Below are 17,931 nucleotides of genomic sequence, written 5' to 3' on the forward strand. Positions count from 1 at the left end.
CTTTGGAGTCATTAATGCATTTGATCATCACCACAGGATTATAATGGCTAAAGTCAGGTGTCTGAGTCTCAATTTTTCTCATACTTAGCAATACTCTGTAGAAACATTTCTAAGGCATCTGTACACCTTTAATTCATACATTTCACTAACTGCACAGTATTACATGATGTAAATGTACCCCCAAGTTATTTAATAGTCCCCCATTAAGGAACAGTTACTGAGTTTCCTATTTTCCTCCATTATAAACAATGCTACAACAAATATCCTAGAAGACATGTCCTTGTATGCAATTACTTTTTTCTTTTGCCCCATCAAAGAGTGAGTACATGGCTAGTCATCTCTTAGGATTATTTCACCTTCTTCCTTAACTTTCAGGTGAGCATATTTATTTCCTGCAGCTAAAAGTACTTGTGTGACTAGGTAATATAAGCACAGTTCCTAGAAAACATCTTAATATGGAAGCAATGAGTTTTTAATGCCTTTCTTTCATATACTAATTGACAACTGACATGAAGTTGTGATGGCTGGAACTCCAATATTCTTTGAGACTCCAGAGATGTAAGCTGTGGCTAAGGATGACGGCTTTGAACAAGACCCTGATGACCATGGAGTGTCCTAACCAGATTGTGTATTTCTAGGCTTATTTTATGTGAGACAGAAACTTCTATTTTGTTCCTCCACTGTCATGTTAGAGTTTCTGTTAAAATGTGTACATTTGGCTGCAGTTAATAGTCAAATTGTGTTCCCCAAATGCTATAAACTTTACATTTCCATCAACAATGAATAAAAACATACTTTCCCCCATATTTTTGTTTTTTAACTTTTGCCAATTATATGGGTAAAAATACCTATGTTAATTTAGTTTGAACTTCCTTAATATTATATTTCAGTATGTTTTTATGTGTATTTGGCCATTTGGATTTGCTTTTCTGTGCATTATCGTGCCATACTGAGTTGTTTATCTTAAAATGTATGAGAGCTTTTCATAGGTTTTTGATAACTATAACTCTTAGCTATTATATTGTTTTTGTAAAATTTCTAAAACATAAACAATAATAGTAATTCTACATATATTTCTAAAGTGTTTTTTATCAAAAACTTTTTTAGTATTTCTTAACTAAGTATAGTTTGGGGGAGTGTATATTATCTTTATTATGGTAAAATAAGATACTTCTGTGGATATTTTATTTAAAAGTTTTTTAAAAACAATAAGTGAGAGGCAGTATGAAATATAAAAATAATTTTTAAAATAAGAGAAAAATCAAATGATCTTAGTCATGCAAAATTTCTCAAGTTTACGTCCACATACCCATCAGGAAGATATGGAGAATGTAATGGTGGAGTAACCAAGATAGAGACAGAATCTAAAAAACAGAGAATGCCAATAGGAAAGAATGCATTACCAGTCTCCATTCTAACTCCCACAGCAAAGCAAGTTCCCTTCCAGTGGCAATGCTCGGCTATGTATCTTGGTGAAGGGAAATAAAAGTTCTAGAATACAATGATTACAACTGGTGTGCCTCATGGAGCTTTTTATAATTTATAAGAACATAAGAATCAAATGTTTTCTAATAATAATCCAGATAATTCCCATGCTTTTATTCTTTAAAAAAATTATTGAAATATAGGTAATTTATAATGCTGTATTAGCTTCCAGTATACAGCAAAGTGTTTCAGTTATATATATATATACACACACACATATATACATATTTTCTTTTTCAGATTCTCTTCCATTATAAGTCATCACAAAGTATTGAGTATAGTTCCCTACGATTTTATTCTTCATTCAAGTATTCTTTAGAATAAAATAAATGTTATTCTGTATATGATTTTCCTCCAAATGCTGAACTCCTGACCTAGACTTAGTTCTAGAAGACCAACACTAACACACAGGTATCTAATACTGTGTTAGTAGATTCAAGGCTAGTCTGATGCTAGACACCTTGTGAGCTATTACTGTACCTACAACAGGTATAAAACTCCTTATTTTATTCATTTTATGTTCCTTGTTGTCACAAACATTTAACTCTGAATCCTAGGAATTCAATTAACTTCTCTGTATCTCCATTTTCTCACCTATAATCTCTATTTTACTTGTTGGGAAAAACAGATACATTAATGTATGTGCAGGTACTTCATTCAGTTTTGGCACATAATAGATTCTCAATAAACGTAAGCTTCACTGAGTCCTTATATGATGCTACTGGAAAGATGATTTGAATTCCTGTAAAGATATATATGCCATACTCCCTACACTAAAGTAGTGGTTCTCAACCCAGGACAACTCCCCACCACCACCAGAGGATATTTGGCAATGTCTGGAAGCATTCTGGTTCTGTCCCAACTGGGAGAGGTGGTATTACCAGCATCTTCAAGGTAAGGCCAGGAATGCTGCTAAATATCAAACAATGCACAGGACAGCCCCCCACAACAGAGAATTATCCAGTTCAAAATGTCAGTAGTGCCCTTCTCTAAAGATACTTGCCATCTAAAATATCTAAACATGTTTCTGACTAGATTCATAGCAAAACTGAAAGCATGACCCAATAAACTTGTTACATCCTAACATTCTCTCCTTGACTATGGTTTGAGGGAGATGCATTACGTACTTTTGACCAGGCCATTGGGATCCTTTCCAATCAGGAGCTGGGAAATCTTACAACCTGGACCCTCAGCAAGACCAGCATCAACTGCAGAATATGAAGATCCAGCTTTGTGGTGATCTGTTTAACTCAACCCGGCTCAAGTTGCATGGTAGTCCCGTTGCTCTACCATATGGCTTTCTACTGTCATCCAAACTGTGACATTATCTGTACGGTTTAGGGCAAAATTACTAACAGTGCATACATTAGCCACAGAAAAATGTAGCAGTCCCATAATAAATATGCCATAGAAGAAAATGACTGACTCTTGATGTTCTGGTGCAGAAACTAGGTGGATACGGTACCTATTCACTTGCTTTGTGTGACAGGGGATGCAATATTTATGATTTATTTAAGGCAGAAATTTCTACAACTTTTTTAATAAAGCAGGCTGTACAATGAAGAAAATGTATTTTTATGAGGGCAGTTTGGGAGCACCTTGGCATTTCTTTTATTTTTCTATCTGACTTTTTGCAAGTTGCTCTCTGATGCTTCCATATATCAATAGTTGACTTATGAAATGCAGGTTCTGCACACTCTCTAAAATCACAAAAACCTTCTATAAGGTAAATATAATTGATTAATATAAGCATAACATCAATATCCTAAAATATACATATTTCAATGGTAATTTTTAAATGTAAATATCTATAAGCCCACATGTATCAAAAAATTGTAAGCTTTTTATAGAAATAGTAATTCATCTGCATATTCTATTCCATGTGTTGATGTAATATATCCCTACATAAATCCATTTAAGTACTACCAAAAATATGCAAACATAAAATTAAAATATTATTGTGAAAACATCAACCTCTGTCCCAATAACTGCTTTTTATTTATACTAAAATAATACAAATTTGATAAAATTACAATATTTTTATAATGCATTTTATTATATCATTCATATTTTCTTCTCAAGTTATCAAAAGCTTAGAAATTAAAATTAGGCAAAATAAAAAAATTTACTTGGTAGAAATGTGGCAAACTTCTTCAAATCTCTTTTAACCAGTGCTCCTAAGAAATACAATAACAAAGTGTATAAAAGAGCCAATAAGACATGTTTTCCAAAGATGGATTCAACCTAACTACCAAATATACGAGTCATGCAAACTAGTATTAACCTACTGTCAGGACTGAAAAGAAGTTGGGCTTTATAGGTCTAATACCATAGAAAAATGAGGGAATTCACCTGACCATTTTGATTAAAATCAACTACTGTCCTATCATTATTTAAAAAACAAAATAAGCAAACAATAGTAACTCTTAATGACTGCTATAGGTTTTTCAAATCTATGGTTGATAATTAAGAGCACATGATACTAGAGAAGTAAGTGTGCTAATTTATCCTGGCATTTTCTTATACAGGCCTCCCAGTAAAACTCATTAGCAGATATTTTACTCTCATCAACTGTTGAGCGAAATTGTCCTGCCTTTAGTGTCATCTGCAAATCTTGAGATGTTATAATCATTCACTCTATGGAGAACAATAATGACAGGTCCCAGAAATTCAGAATTGGACATACTTACGTGAATGTGTACTAGCCATCTATTCTAATTCTAGATTCCTTTTCTGCACCCTCTCATCTGATCTATTCTCTTGGCTTTCATCACTACTAGTAAATGGAGAGAGGAAGAAGGTAGAGCGAAATGTTTCATACTCTGTGCACGGTCGTTTTCCTGTCAGGCAGAGGGAGATGGTGTTCTCTTGCTTCCCCTTCCTTTTGACTTATACCCATTTATTCCTTCCCTCACATGGCCCCTTCAGCCTCTGAACTATTTGTTTTTTATCTCTACCCTCCTCCCAACACACCAGCTTCAATATCTTGAGATAACCTCTACAACAAATTTATAATTTTATAAAGATTTATAAGTCTTAGCTTCAAATAGGTTTTTTGTTTGTTTGCTTTTGTTTTTGTTTTATTTTACTTTTTACCTTGCAAGGAGAAAAATGCTAAGGATTTGACTACTTACTTGAAATGGAAAGCGGGGAGAGGAGGTATGGAAGAGAGAAAACAGTTCTATAGGAAACAAACATATCTCTTTGTATTTTTTTTCTCTTTAAACAAAGGTATTTGGAAATCCTAATACTGGAAGGGCAAAGAAAGCATGTATTAAATGTATGTATATAACTTCTTTCACAAATTTATAATTTCTCTCAATTTTCTTACAGACAAATCTTACTTCCCACAGATATTCTGTGTAATTAAAATTTTTATTAAGAAAAAAATACTAAGAAATGTAGATTCAAATTAGGAGTGTATTTAGAAATTTAACTATACGCTTAAAAAAAGTTCTTTACTAAAATTAACTATTAATTCTTTAATGGAGTCTAACTGCAGCAGATAAGACATGGATGCTTGCATATCACCCACTCTATCCTCCAATTAAAGTAACATTATCAGTACAGAATTTTTTTTTTTTTTTTTTGCAGTACGCGGGCCTCTCACTGTTGTGGCCTCTCCCGTTGCGGAGCACAGGCTCCGGATGCGCAGGCTCAGCGGCCATGGCTCACGGGCCCAGCCGCTCCGTGGCATGTGGGATCTTCCCGGACCGGGGCACGAACCCGCGTCCCCTGCATCGGCAGGCGGACTCTCAACCACTGCACCACCAGGGAAGCCTCAGTACAGAATTTTTATATGATTTTTCAAAAAAGAATTTATAATTGATATATAAATCACTTGAATCTTAGACCCTGAATTAACATATACACTGAATTATAGATAACCCAGGGGTTCAGGGAGCTTTTAGTTTCTGAAATTTTCATAATAATGAGTTGTAAAAACGCTTTGTCAAAATCTGTGACTTCCAGAATGAAGATTCTCTTAATGTTGCCAGAAAAACAAACAAACAAGAGCCTTAGAGTCCTTGTAAACCTTTCCTCTAGTTACAAAATAATGGGAACTGTAGTTCCTGAAATGGCTCAGAAGTCATTGATTCTACCTTTCAATGAGTATCTTAATATAAACTTTAGAATTTACAGAAAGAAAAAACAATATTGTAGCTATAAAACGAACTGCCATAATGGTAGATCCTTGTTGCCCATCTCTGTGATTAATATTTTGCAAATGGCATCTGAGAAAATGGAGCTTAAATTCACTCTTCAGTTGCAATATCATATTAAACTGTATTTGTGAGTGGTTAGACCATCATTGTACTTGGTATTAAAATAGATCTTTCTGGCATTTCTTTCATATCATAATTGCAATATAAAATTGACATAGGGACAACAATTAGATAGCCTTAATATAAAGCAAGTTCCAACCCAAATTAGGATAAAAACTTTAACTAATCCTTTTAAGTTTAGCACATTGTCTAACTGATAAGTGTAAAAAAACAAACAAACAAACAAAAGGCTTTTAAAGCTATTTCGAGTCTTCTTAAATAATAAATGTTATCATTTGCAATTTGGAAGTGAAAGAGCTAGTTTTAAGGGAAAGTGCTCTGGCTAACCTTATAATGAAACCAGATATTTGAATGCATATTTGAATTTTGTGGAACTGAGTGATGTGTTCAAGTTTGCTCTTTGAAAATTGCTACTTGTCATCCATGCCAAATATCTATCTTTACAGGTGATGGCTGCATTGGGGATTATTTGTGGTAAATAAGAATGGTACAGACTTTGGAGGCTAGGCACTGGATTTTCATTATTTCTTCTACAATAAATGAAATTATGTGTAATGAATTGTAATTTTGTTAACGTGTACACAGATGTTCAAAGAAAATCTAGTTTTTGTTTGGTCTTTCTATTGTTTCTTTGTCGTAAACCTGTTGAGTAGGATAGGAACCATAGTCCCACATACTATATTTAGAACAATCCAGTAAATTCATTTGATTCCAGGAACTTAAATTGTTACTTTAGGTACACTCATCTGTTTTGAATGAATCAACCAATCTCTGGTAAAAACTAAAACTAGGATATTTGCCTTACAAAAATGATAAAAGGAGTAAACACAATTTGAATAAGTCTTATATTGAACAAAATAGAAAAAAAACTAACAAAAAAGCATTACAAGCATTAACTGTTAAGTAGAGAAACTGAAGCCAAACCAAGTGTAATAACTACTGGATGATAATAAGTAGCCCAATCTTTTTTTCATTAAGAGGTAATAGTGGGACTTCCCTGGCAGTCCAGTGGTTAAGACTTCGCCTTCCAATGTAGGGGGTGTGGGTTCAATCCCTGGTCGAGGAGCTGAGATCCCACATGTCTCAAAGCCAAAAAACCAAAACGTAAAACAGAAGCAATATTGTGACAAACTCAATAAAGACTTTAAAAAAAAAATGGTCCACATCAAAAAAATCTTTAAAAAGAAAAGAGGTAATAGTCTCACAATGGAATGGAAAGGGCTTGTGATACATATTGAATATTGCCTTCACCTCTCTAAGTTTAAAGATGAACAGTTCCAACAAGGTATTCCAGTGAAAAGAAGGTTAGCTACAGATAAATGATAAATATAAAAAAATTAAGTCCCCAGACTTACCCCCAATATCCTGCTTTGCTGAGAATTACTTGAATAATTTGTGATTTTAAAAAAAGTTATCAGGTTAATTACCTTAATACTTCATTTTCTTTGAGTGTGGAGACCTAACTACTGCTTCATCATACTAATTACACACTGCACTTCGTTAACTCATATTAGCTACTATTTATGGGGATACATATCTTCTAGGCATGGTATTGGGCCTACATATAATAATCAATCCTCACAATGAAAATATAGATTTTAGAATTATTTCACAAATGAGGAAACTGAGGTTCAGAATAAAAACATAACTAGCTCAGCTTCACCTGGGGTAGTAAGTTGCAGAAAAGGATAACAAACAAGGTCTAGCAGACTTTAAATTTGTTTTCTTCCAACTAACCTATATATAAAGAATTTATTGAGCACCTGTTCTGTCCTAATTTTTACTGAAAACCTGGGTATGGTTAAGCACAAAAAGGAAGGTCATTTACCTATAGCAAAACCTCCCTCTTATCTATTATATTGCCAAATATATATTCTTCTATGATACAGAACACAATGATATCTGCCTAAGGTATGGCTTTATAAAGGGAGCTCTACTTAGCTTGGATTATTGCTTAGTAAATATTTACATCTCCCCCGCCCCCACGTGAGTGCAGTACACTTCTCCATCTCATTGACATTGAGTTCGGCCAAGAAATTTACATTGACCATGTGTTATTTGCAATTGTGATGTAAATGGAAGTTTGAAATATGCTCTGAAGTTGCACTTGGTCACTTGTATTCCTGCCCTTCTATGAGAAGACTCTCAGGTACCTACTGGTCTAAGAATAAGAGACACATGGATCTCATGATTTTTCCCTCTTCATCTATTAAGGTAGTAAATGAAATTGATTGCTTTCCAAATTAAACTACCCTTGCAGTTCTGTAATACCTACATGGACAGGAGAAATAGTACATTTTATACATCACTGGATTTTATTTTCTAATATTCTGTTGTGGATCTCTGCATCTATGTTCATTAGGGATATTGTTCTACAGTTTTATTTTCTTGTAATTCTTTGTGTGTGATTTTGGAGTCAGGGTAATATTGGCCTTTTAAAACAAGATGGGAAATTCTCTCTCCTTTTGTATTTTTCTGCATGAGTTTTTGTAGAATTGGTTTGTTTGATAGGATTTGCCCACAAAGTCTTCTGGACTTGGGGTTTTCACTGTGGGATGGTTTTCATATATGAATTTGAGATGTGTAAGAGTTATTGGTGTACTAAGGTTATATATTCCTCCTGAATGAACTTTAGTAATTTGTATCTTTCAAGATACTTGTCTCTTAAGTAGTAGGATTTATGGGCATAAAGTTACTTTTAATATTCTTTTAATTTTTTCTAATTTTTCTCATTTCTGGTATCATAGATCACTGTTCAAGGCCTTGAATCAGTTACCTACTTTTTTTTGGCTATAAATTTCTCTGTAAGCACTGCTTATCTGCATCTCACGAAGTTTGATATTTTATGCTTTATTTTTTATTCAGGTCCAATATTTCATAATTTTCCTTCTGATTTATCCTTTTACCCATGAGTTAGACTGTGTGTATACATTTTTAATTTCCAAATTATTTGGGGATATTTAAGATACCTTGCTGTTTTTGAATTCTAGTTTGATTCCATTGTTATCAGAAAATTTAATTTATATAACTTGAATTATTTTAAATTTGTTGAGATTTGTTTTTGTGCTAAGGATATACACTATCTTGATAAATATGCCATTTGCACTTGAAAAGGATGTGCATTTTGCTATGGATATGTCTACTGAAATATGGTCAATACATCTGAAAACCTAAACTTTCTCTTTTGTTTATTAAAGTCATTTAATTAATTTTAGGTTTATTTTAAAATTAATCAAATGAACTTAATTGAAAGTAAATAAAATTTAACTTACTATGCAGGACTTGATGACTTAAAACTATAATAGCAGCAACAACCATTTCTCATCTCTCATTACTCTGTGGGTTGCCTGGGCTCAGTTGAGTGGCTCTTCTGCTCTGTGTAGTGTTACTTGGGCCACAGGCTCTAATGGGTGAGAATGGAAAAATGAGGCCCACTTGCATGGCTGGCAGTTGATGCTGGCTCAGCGTTCAGATTTCAGTTGGGGCTGTGAACCAGTGTGCTATGGTCCTCCTCTAGGTGGGCTCTCCACATGGCTTGGAGTTCTCACTGCATGTCTGCTGAATTCCAAGTAGAATGGAAAGCATGAATGGTGAAAGCTTCTGAACTCTTAAGGTCCATCTTCAGAAGTTAAACAGTGTCATTCCTGCTACTTTGTATTGATGAAAATAATTTTCAGGATAAAGTCAGATTCTAGGAGAGGGGAAAGAACCTCAATTCTCAGTGAGAGAAATAGGGAAGACTTTGCAACCATCTTTAATGCCCTATCTTCGCATATATCTTTTTGACAAAAACAAAATATGTCAATGGTAATTCAAGAGCCCTTTCTTCTCTTTTAGTCAGGAAGTTCAAAAAGTCATGGATACTTAATATTACCATATTTTAACAATGCTAAAATGTGCATTTTTTCTACTTTATAAATCAAGAAACATGATCAATAGTATTTTACACTTATAACTGGTAGTGTATTATTTTGCTTTACATGAGGATGCAGCTCAAATAGTGGTTTAGATTTGATAAAATATCACAATTAGGAGATTTTATGCATCTACTTAGCATTACTCATGCTCTTTTTAAGCTATGAAAGTTCGGGATTTTACTTTATTTTATGCCCAATGTTGTTACACTTGAATGTGAGTGGGGAGTCTCTTCAAAAATAATACATCTGACAGGCGGAAAAGAATCTATGAGCAGATCCATCATATATGTTAGGTGGTTGGTCAGAACAGGCTAGGTTACAATGCCTTAAACAATCCCCAAATCTGTGGCTTAATACAACGAAAGGTATTTTTCTCACATACTACATGAACAATGCAGCTTTGTTTTATGCAGTAACTCAGGCGCCCAAGATGATAGAATGTTCACATCCCATAGTGTCATCATCTGTACATATGACCTATTATGGGAGCAGGAAAAGAGATGGTTGGTACTGACTCTTTTATTTTGCTTTCAGCTGGTCCTGTCTATTGCACAGTCTATTCATCTTAATAATTATGACTCCACACAAATGAAAAGGGACATTGATTTTAGGGGAGACAGATGGAATACTGGGTGTGCATCTTTCTTTCTACATAGGCTGGCACTGCTTCTATCCAGTGGGATTTAAGAGGACATCAGGAATTCTCACATTTAGAAAAATTGCCCTGCAGGCTAATTATTTATGTTTAAACATCCATTATTAGAGATTTATTCCAGTGGATTAAGACAGTATTTCTCATTTACATAATTATGTAATTATACAGCGAATGCCGAATACTTTGAATCTTTATTAATATTAACAGCTTGGTGTGAATGAAGTTATTAAGGGTTATTTTAATGGATAAACTTAGTAAAATATAACTTGGTAGCATGAAAATCTAGATTCAACTCAGTAAAGTCAGGCTTGAGTAGCATGTTTTAGTGAGGGATTCTGTGCAACTCAGGTAAGGATAATGGAACTAGGTTTCTTGGAGTGACAGAGGTATCATAGGAAAGGGTATGATAAAACAAACCTTACTTTAAGTGAATTACTCTAAAAATAATAACTAAAAAAAAATTTTGTGAGAACCTTTGGTGCTGTTCTTCAAATATTTTAAATTCTGTGCCTCTAGAACGTATGGTTAGTTTTCACTTTCTTACCTATTTATTGTTGGATGGTGGCTTGTAAACTAGCCAGGGCTGATTTGTGGGCATGTGATCTGTGCAGTCTCACAGGGCCCTGGTTAGAATGTTCCCATGCTTGATTCTGTTTTCTACTACCATCATCTTTAAAGTCCTACAATGTTTTGAATAAGAGCTACCACATTTTAAGTATGCATTGAGCCCCATAACTTATGTAGCTAGTCCTATAACTAGTTCTGGGCAATTAGTTGTGAATGGAAGTGATATGTATCACTCCTGGGATGGTGCATTTATAGTCAGGGCCAAATCCTGCCCAGTTTTCTTCCCCTACAGCAAATGATCCAGGTTTCTCTGTTAACCTGGAGTGAGTTTCATTTTGAGCAGAGGTGCCACGTGAAAATAATGGTCATGTCATATGAATGAGGAGTAAGTTTGCAGTAGATTGCAAATATTGATAATAGGGGTAGGGATAGAATAAGATAGTTTCACAGCTAGAAATCCCACTAGGGGAAGATAGATAGAGAGGGACTTCAGGAGATCACCAGTAAGCTAGACACCAACTAGAAAATGCCCAGAACATATGGCAGCTAAGCAACAATCAGAACATTTCAAAACTAAACAGACTTACTTAGGCCACTACCACAGAAAAATGGGTATAAGACCTGCATTCAGCTTTGGGAGGTCTGTAAGATAATGGACCCTGAAAAAACTGTATTCCTGCACGTAGCCAAAACAGGAACATAGGTGAAAGGGGAAAGAAACTAGGTGAAAGGGAACGTTATACTGGAACCCAACATGAATTACCATATTTTAGTACATGTTACCACCCTTCTGCTAATATACATATGATTTAAATAGCGCCATGATAGTCCCAGTTAGACCATATAGGGTCAAAGGAGGAACTACTGATGTAAGCCTTAATGTCTACCCAAGAATGAGGAAGAAGGTGGTCTTCTTCCCTCCCCAGTTTTTCTTTGATTATAAAAATGTAGCGCTCTTTGTTCTCAGGGCTGAGCTCCCTTGCCTGCCTGCATGTATCTCTCACAAGCGTCCTGTGCTAATATACTCACTCTTGACTTATCACTTTGCCTCACGCTGAATTCTTTCTGCTTCAAGACAAAAGAACCTGAGTTTCAGTAAGTCCTGACACTAGGTGAGCAGTTTTAATTAAAAGGAAGTGGGTTCAAGTCCCCTCCTAAGACAGGAATTGTGGGTTCAATTTCCAATCTGCGGTGCAGCTGGGTTCGAGGGCCGTCAAGGAGTATGGTTTCATTGATACAATTCTCAATGTTCCATGTGTGTTTGCCCCTTAGGAACGAACTTTTACAGCTCCTCACTTCAACAGTGGAGTCTACTTTTCCACTCCTTGAATCTTGGCTTTCTTGTAACTTGCTTTGGGAAATAAACTGTGGTGGCAATGATACTGTATGTGATCTGAGCCCAGCCCTTGGGAGGCCTTCCATGCTTTCTCTCTCTCTTTTAAAGCCCTGCCAGCTGCCATGTAAACAAGCAGGGACTAGCTTGCTGGAGGATGAGAGACCATCACGAGCAGAGCGTAACCACCCCAGTTGAGACCAGGGATGTGTGAGATCCCAGCCATAAGCATAGAGGCTACCAGTAGGTGGCCCCCCAGCTACCCACAGATGCATGAGTGATCTCCTCTGAGAGTGGTTACCTCTGCAGAAGAACTGCTCAGGTGACCTACTAGCTTTGAGCTATTGACTTTTTGTGTTTTTTATTCGGCAACCATAGCTGATATAAAGATTTGAAAGATTGTTATCAGAGAATATTGACTGAAAAGCTATTTTTTTGAAGCAGGTACCCTATGCTACAGATACTGTTCTAAGTTCTTTATACATTATCACATTTGAGTCTTGTAACAATTACGTTGTCTATTATTATTCTCATTTTACTGATAGGATAACTGAAGTAGCAGAACATGATTCACCCAAGGGTTGCAATGCATAGTACAACAGAATGCAAGCCATGCAGTTTCACATTGGGACTGTTTATTTTACTCAAGTTCACAAAAATTGCTAATAGGAGATCTCTTTGTGTGACAAAACACAGATTGCTGGACATCAACATGAAGGTTTCTTATTTGCTAATATTACTGTATGGGGGACTGTACCTTGGAACCACTGCTCTTGGCTTTTGACCTTAGACTGGTTAAAATGTGTTATATTAAAATTCAGAGTGTTTCTCTTAACATTTATTGCTATTGATGCTTTTTACATTAATTAAGTGAAACATAGTTTGATATTTCTAGGAAATATTATGTTCACTTTCCCTATTTGCTATTTGTAAATGAACCACAGAATTCCTAATTGAAAAGAGAAATTCTGTGGCAAAATCTTAAAGGACAACTTCTAAAACTCTGGTTATTCTTTTGTTTCAGAGATGCCTGGAAAAACTGTGGTTATAGATTACAGTGAGAAGATTTAGTACTAGGGTTTTTAATATTCAATCTCACCATATTTTCAGGCTGTAGTTTTACAAAAATAGTAGTTCATGTCAATCTAGATTGCTCTGATAATTGAAAAAGAAAGAAAACTGCAACTTAATTTGTTTCCTCAATGGCTGTGTAAAAGCAGACATTCCATAATGATGTTAACCACAGGAGGTCATGGTGAAAGATAGCCCACTGGTATTTCGATTACCACAATGAGTTTGTATAGGCATCACTGATGAATGATTATTATTGTACATTCACTCACAACTTCATTAAACTCCATTAGGAAAGTTTATTGCACAGTTGCATCATTATAAGTAACATGAACAGCCAGAAAACCCTGAGGAGAAAACATAGTTAAATGGTGGATTAAATAGTTTACTTAAATGGAAGAAATGGTTTAATATTAATTAGAGAAGTGAGTATTTTTAATTGTCCAAGCCTGGGCTTTCTGACACATGCATACGGGTTATGGCTATCTATGCAACAAAATCAGTAGGAGGCCAGTTTCCATATACCATCCATTCGAAAGACTGAGGAAAACAAACATACTATTTTCACCAAAGTCGTCAAATTGTAGACTGGCATCCTAGCCATCTTCTATGGAAATTATTGATTCCAGTGGTATGACAGCTGTTACCTTTCTTCTAAGAAACCAGCTGTTACTTTTACTGGAATCAAATTATCTGTCAAACACTGTTGTTGAACACAAAGTTAATACGTGTCTCCCAGTCCAATTTGAAAAGTATCTGACAGAGAAGGAATTTACCTCAACATAATAAAGACCATATATGAAAAGCTGACAGCTAACATCCTACTCAGTGGTGAAAAACTGAAAGCTTTTCCTAATCAGAAACAAGGCAAGGATGCTCATTTTCACCACTTCTGTTCAACATAGTACTGGAAGTCCTAGCCAGAGCAATTAGTCAAGAAAAAGAAGTAAAAGGCATACAAATCAGATAGAAGAAGTCAAATTATCTCTTTGTAGATTACATGATCTCAAAGAAAACTTTAAGAATTTAACAAAAAGTGTTAGAACTAATAAACCAGCTTGGTAAAGTTATAGGATACAAAGTCAACACACAAGAATCAGTTGCATTTCTATACACTAGCAAGGAACTATACAAAAAAGGAAAAATTTTAAAAAGTCCTATTTACAACAGCATCAAAAAGAATACTTAGAAATAATCTTATCCAAGGAGGTGAAACACTTGTACACTCAAACTATAAAACATTCATGAAATAAATTGTTTTTCTTAGATTTTAAAGAAACTTTAAAGAGATTTGAGATGTATTTTATCATATATTCTTAAATAGGTGAGGTAAGAACACTTCTGGAATAAACAAAATCAGGTACCCATTTTATGCCATTTATAGTAAATCCATTTGCCTTCCGCTTACTGAATATGTGCCATGTGCCAGATTTTGTGCTTGGCACTTTCCAGATTATACTTCATCCTCACATCAGCCTTTAGGTTAAATATTTTCTTCCCTTATCAAACAATTCCAAAATGTGTACTTATAAACAAATTCACTTATAGGGTATTATTCTAGTCCATCACAGTTACTTGAAAACTATATTTCTATTAATGACAACTAAATCCAAGGATCAAACTAGTAATGGTGATAATACCTAATTATTTACTGAATGTCTCTATAGTATGTCAGAACATTGATAAAATGGAAAAAAATATCATGATGTAAATAGTAATATAAATGGAATTACAACTTTGGTGCTCCTTATTTTACCAGTCATATGGGAGTGAATATATAAGACAGTATTTGATTTTTATTTCTACCCAAAAGATATTTCTTCCCTTTTTCCTTCCTTATTAACAAAATCAGAATCTGATTTTGTTCAATTATTTACTCTAAAAGGACAATAACCCTGTTCAAAATTTAGGGGTAGGGGCTTCCCTGGTGGCACAGTAGTTGAGAATCTGCCTGGTAATGCAGGGGACATGGGTTCGAGCCCCGGTCCGGGAGGATCCCACATGCCGCGGAGCAACTAGGCCCGTGAGCCACAACTACTGAGCCTGCGCGTCTGGATCCTGTGCTCCACAACGAGAGAGGCCGCGATAGTGAGAGGCCCGCGCACCGCGATGAAGAGTGGCCCCCGCTCGCCACAACTAGAGAAAGCCCTCGCACAGAAACGAAGACCCAACACAGCAAAAAAAAAAGGAAAATAGGGATAGTATTAAAAAAAAATTTAGGGGTAAATGTGCTTTAATGAAAACTAATCATGGAAACCCCAGACCTCTCATAGATGATTAATCTAGGATGTGATACAATTCCATTCAATGGGATGTGAAGGAACATCAGCTATGAGGCTTCTTGGAAGGGTTTTTTTGATTTTTAATATGATTAAATTGGAGTAGACAGCATCTTTTTTTTCCCCACTGTACATTATTACATCTTTCTGTGATGAACTGCAGCACCCATTGTATGACGATAGGATAGCTGTTGAAATAATCACTTGTAAAGTTATACTACCTCAGGCTTTCTCAGTATACAAAATAAAAATTTTAATTAAACTTACTGATTTTGAATTAAGCTTTTTGTTACCGGCAGCTAAGGTACATCTTATTTATTACAGTATGCAAAGTACCGAGTGCATGGAGACTATAGTGAAAGAAGAAATTGATCTACAGTTTGTTCTATGTGGTCTCTTTTTGCAATTCTGAAACTAGTAGTACTTAATTTGCTTAATAAATGATTTATCCTCCCATTTATTTCTCAAATTCAAATTACAATCAATGAAGAATATAAGATATCTCAACTAGATTCAGATTTCCCACAATACATATGATTTATTTACAACAATACCTTGAAAAATCAGGTTATTTCTTTTTGAGTTTTCTCTTGCCATCATCTACAGTTTCATATCTCAGTCAATGAAGGTTATAAGAAATGAACAAAAATCTAAAGAATATTTTGAACTTTACTAGACATAGAAATAACTTTTTAGATTTATCTGATCAAGTAATTTCTTTAAAGAATATAGAAGGAAAATCAGTTACAAATCTAATGATAAAACAAAAGCATGGAACAAGTCAAAGGAGATGAAATTGATTTGTAAATAATTTAGAAGGTGGCATGAAAGACCAGATGTGGAAACTTGGAAGGCCTTTAATAACCTAACCCATTTTTTAACCTCTCCTCCTTATCCCATGCAATGTCTTACCCTGGTCTCTCCCCAACAGTTTCCTTGAGAAAGACAAAATTTCTTCCCATTTTCTCACTGAAACCAGTGCTTCACTCAGCTGAGATCTTTCTCTTTGGTACAGCACCTTCTTCCTGGAACATTCATTCCCCAGATCTCAATTTGACCAATCCCTACTCCTTTTTCAGTCATCAGTTTAAACTCCTTTCTCCTTGAAGCTTTTCCTGACCCACTATAACCTGTTTAGGTACCTTCCTATTTAGGATGCACCTGCTACTTTTCCCATGATGGCACTAATTCTATTATATCGAATTTGACTGTTTAATAGACTATGAGCTCCAGAAGAACAGGGTTGTGTTTGATTTGTTCACCATTTTATAGCCAGCATCTAACAGAGCACCTAGTACTTAATGGAGACTTAGTTAATACCTGTAGTTTGAATGAATAAATAATTATTCTGAGTAATGATGTTGGCATTTTAGAGCTTATGGGAGGAGAAGAGATTACACATATTAAGAATGGAATTGCAGGCTTTGAGAGGAAAACAAAACAGACTCAGACTCCCTGGCAGATCACTGCACTGTTTTCCAGATGTGGAATCTTACAGAGCTGTAGGTTTAGTTTTATAAATACCAAAAGCTATTAAGTATATTATTTTTAGCTTTCTTCTATATATGAGATACCATGGTAGATACTGGTTAAATAATGATGAATAAAACCTTGGCTTCTGTGTCTTCAGGGGCCTTTCAATCTATGGAATGAATGTCTGAATAATGTGTTTCTGTGCAGTACTTTAAAAAAGTATTTGCATTTACTCTCATTCCTCAGAGACTCCTCTTCTTCCACCAACCCATTTCTCTTTTATCAACAACTTTTTCCAAGGAGTTTAAATTTAGATCCCTGGGTAGGAGGAACTTGATTATTATGCTCATCTCCACATGGCCTATCTATTAGTTATGGTTTGGCAAATCTACATGTGTTCCATCTTGAATTGTTGACCTTATAGCAGCTTTAAAAAGAGATAATAAAAGTGAGAAATGTATTGGACCCTTAATTAATGGGTGGTTCTAAGAGCAAGGTCAAGATGATCAAAGGCTTAAAATAAAAACAGATTGATTGAAGTGATGAAACAAAAAAGTAATTTACCTTTCTTGGTACAGCAAATAGGCTGAATGTTCCTGCAAAACTAACTTTGAGCCAAGTACTTTACATGTTTGATTACAGTGAATGTATCAGGCCTATATAATTTTTTTTTTTTTTTTTTTTTTGTGGTACGCGGGCCTCTCACTGTTGTGGCCTCTCCCGTTGCGGAGCACAGGCTCCGGATGCGTAGGCGCAGCGGCCATGGCTCACGGGCCCAGCCGCTCCGCGGCATGTGGGATCTTCCCGGACCAGGGAACGAACCCGTGTCCCCTGCATCGGCAGGCGGACTCTCAACCACTGCGCC

The sequence above is a fragment of the Aethalodelphis obliquidens genome, unplaced genomic scaffold (genome assembly GCF_003676395.1).
Source record: "Aethalodelphis obliquidens isolate GAN/ISIS:26980383/991018 unplaced genomic scaffold, ASM367639v1 scaffold4, whole genome shotgun sequence".
Classification (NCBI taxonomy): domain Eukaryota; kingdom Metazoa; phylum Chordata; class Mammalia; order Artiodactyla; family Delphinidae; genus Aethalodelphis; species Aethalodelphis obliquidens.